Source organism: Leguminivora glycinivorella, chromosome 26 (genome assembly GCF_023078275.1).
Source record: "Leguminivora glycinivorella isolate SPB_JAAS2020 chromosome 26, LegGlyc_1.1, whole genome shotgun sequence".
In the NCBI taxonomy this organism is placed as follows: domain Eukaryota; kingdom Metazoa; phylum Arthropoda; class Insecta; order Lepidoptera; family Tortricidae; genus Leguminivora; species Leguminivora glycinivorella.
This window is the reverse complement of record NC_062996.1, coordinates 4,597,407-4,601,276: the sequence shown is the minus strand read 5'-3', so window position 1 is coordinate 4,601,276 and position 3,870 is coordinate 4,597,407.

The following is a 3,870-nucleotide window of genomic DNA, read 5'->3' as shown; positions in this document are numbered from 1 at the left end:
TTAATTATTTTACACCAATCATGAAACAAAGCACCACAAATTTTGATTCTGTTAGTAGAATTGAAATCGCTAGTAGTGGAGATATTATTGAACGAAATTAACGAGATCTAGTAGTCGACATTCAAAAATCGACCCCCAGTTCGTAGTTCGATAGTCGCTGCCGTGCACGCCGTGACATCATTGCATCATACCATTCTATTCAATATACTCTATGGTAGAAAAGATATACTTTTCTCGCTTTTACGTAGATCGTGTATGCCCCAAGGTCGTCGTCTGGTACGTCCGTCTGTTACGCCGGTTTGATTTCTAGAAATTATGGTAAAAATACGATGGCAACATTGCCTCGGTTTTTGTGGTAAATTCCAGCTGAAACGTCAAACATATTTTTTTTGTCCATGTTCATTCTAGTGATTATATTCTCTTTGGTTCATTCGAATTTCGAGATTCGATCAATCTCATTATGTCATGTTCAGTTCAGTTCGTCCTTCGTCGTGTTGGTGTGCGGAAGAACACAGACCTCATTGATCAGGCATAAAATATCGTCTGTAGCTTCATTGATTGTGGTTCGTTGTATTAATCAACTGTACGTCATTCGAAGCCTGTAATAAATGAGAGTGGCAACACTGTTATCCGAAACTATGAAGGTTGAAGTGCAGTTTTTCAGTACTGGTAACCCTATCTTCCCCCCATTGGTTTCCCACTTTTGCTTTCAGCCCCACCAGCAGCTGACTTGGCTCCTCGATTTGAAATCGAGCCTCATTGGCAATTTTGTTTTCCAACTGTAAGGTTGTTACCAGAGCAACATTTCTGCAATCTGGTAAAAATAAGTGCATATTTTATTTTTTACTTATATCTATTTATGTATATGTAGAAAATATTTCAAACGGTGTAACCGTTCGTGAAGATTTTAATAAGTTTTGTTTTTCAGTACAATGGAAGACGACGGCAGTTCCTCATCCTCAGATGAATCGAGGTCAAGCTTCGTATCTGTGGAGGATCCGTCGGCTCCAGGGCCCTCAAAAAGGAAACGGCGAGCGCCTCACAAAGCTTCAAAAAGGAAACGTCACAGCGAAGAGGTTACGGTACATAACCTAATGAAAGAAGTAAGTGAGGTAAAACGTTTTTTATCTTCAATGATACCGTACCCACATGGTCCGCAGCATCCCATGCCCGGACCTCCTTCGCTGCTTATATCTGACGATCGGGACGATAATATTAGTCTGAATGTCAGTGGTGAACTTTGCTCTGATAATGAAACACGTGGCGCAAATAAGACTGAGCCGGCAGATTTGAGTATTAACCTGCCATTTAATACTACTTTAAAAGAGCCATCAGTTCCAAAATCTGCCCAGGACCATGTGCATTTCTTAAATGAGGTTCAGCATTTTGGCTCGCCAGATTGGGCGGACGTCCGCTATGCGGAGGTTCAGAAATCTTATTGCTCGACCCCAGGTTTCATCGATACCGAATGTAACGATGAATTAAAGCCGTATGACAGAAATGTCTCTCTTAGCGTTACTGAGAAAGGCTTTGCCGCCATTACTCAGGCATTAATCAAACAAAAAGAATCGTTGCAATCTGGGTTGGAGTCTTTACTCTCGTGGATTTCATCCGCCGATCAAGACATAACTGTAGCTGCCTTAAGAGAAAAACTTAATGAGATCTTTATAGAGGGTCCTTTTAACAAAATATCAGTTGACCTTCTCCAAATGGCTTGTGGACATAGGGCAGATTTAATTCAACAGAGGCGTGACGGTATTTTGAGATATGTGAAAGATAAATTCACCCGTGCGGCCATTCGTAAGATTCCGCCAACTTGTGAAGGGTTGTTTGATAAAGGAATGTTGTCAGCCGAGCTAGAAAAGAACGGCGGAGTTGCGAAAACTCTTTGGCCGTTACCGAATCAAACACCAAAGGCTAACTGGCCAGCTGCGCAAGCTGGACCGTCGCGTGCCAGACAACCCGCGCAGGGCTCTAACAATTTTCCTAATACGGGCTATTTTGGCAAACCTATGCCAAACCCGCCAGCGCATGGGTTCCCATATTATCCTATCCATATATTTTATGAATCCTTTTTCGCAACAAGCCCCTTTTTATATGCCACAACGATTTTCGCAAAATCGGGATGGAAAACAGAATAGAAAAGTAAATAGAAATCGCAATTCTACAAAAAACGATGAACAAATGCCGAATTCTAACTCGAGAGGCCGTCGAGACAACAGAAGGTTTCGAGGCAAGCGAAAATTCTGACTCGGTCGCGCAGACTTTCAGTGCGGGTCGCCTTCTTCAATTTATTCATGTGTGGGAACAAATGAAGGCCCCAGATTCTATAATAAAAATGATACGAGGGTATCGCTTGCCTCTGAAACAAAAAGTTCCCCTTTGCTGGCCACTAAAAAACCACAAACATCAAACGGAGCCCTCATCAGAAATGAGGGTAGCTATAAAGTCATTAATAAAAATCGGGGCACTAGAAGCGGTGTTGCCATCCCAAAGCTTCATATCGCCGATGTTCCTAGCTCCCAAATCGGACTGAACAATGCGTCCTATTTTCAATCTGCGAAATTTGAACAAATATCTAATCGTGACCAAATTTCGTCTAATAAACATACAACGAATACCCGATTTTATTCAGCCGCACGATTGGTTGGTAAAAATCGACCTGTCCAACGCGTACTTTCACCTCCCAGTCGCGGAGTCACATCGAAGGTACTTACGAATAATGTACAGGGGCAAATTATATCAGGTGACATCTCTTCCGTTCGGGCTAGCGACCGCTCCGAAGGTATTCGCCAGTCTGTCGAATTGGGTCACCCAAAAATTAAGAGAAAGGGGCATCAGAGTCATAGTATACTTAGACGACTTTCTGTTGGCCCACCAAGATATGCAGACTCTGTCTTCGCAAGCGACCGAGACAGTAAATCTCCTGGAAACCCTAGGTTGGCAAATAAATTATGCGAAGTCAATCCTGACTCCACAAAAGAGTCTAGAATATTTAGGGATAATATGGGACCCCTGGCATGGTTTAAAAAGCCTCCCAGATACGAAACTCGCAACATTAAAAGAAAAAATACTTCACATGTTATCTCGGCAATCTGTTCGGCTAAAAGAAATTCAAAGCCTCATAGGTCTTATAAATTTTGCGAGCTTCGTAGTACCGCGAGGCCGGTTAAACCACCGGGAGCTGATTCAATTTTCCCTGAGCTTACCGGCCGACAATTTCTCGCGCCGCTATGCAATTCCCAAGCAGGGTCGAAAAGAATTAAGGTGGTGGCTGAGACATTGCGATTGCCCTTCTGTCCTCCACAAGCCACCAATCGAGCACTTTCTGGTGACCGACGCATCGAACTTGGCGTGGGGAGCACAGCTAGACAAATTGCACCTATCAGGGAGGTGGTCCCTACAAGAGAGCCTCCTACACTCCAATCAAAAGGAGATGCTCGCAGTGCTCCACGTTTTGAAAGAACAAGGGCCTTACCTAAAGGGTTCGTCTGTGATGTTACAGTGCGACAACAAGACGACGATAGCATACTTGAGGAAGGAAGGCGGGACAAGGTCAGCCAACCTGATGAGCATTACCAGAAAAGTGTTCAAACTGTTAGATCAATACAAAATTCACCTAACGGCTCACCACATTCCAGGGAAGTTCAACGGGGAAGCCGATCATATATCTCGCCTCAGAGCCAGCCCAGAATGGCACCTACTCCCAGAAGTAACGAGGGTTCTATTTCAAAAATGGGGAGTTCCTGTGGTCGACCTGATGGCGTCGGAAACGGCTCATGTGGTACCCCATTATGTAAGCTTGGATATATTGGACCAAAAAGCTTTGTTCCACGATGCCTTCAGCAGGAATTGGGATTTTCCTCTAGC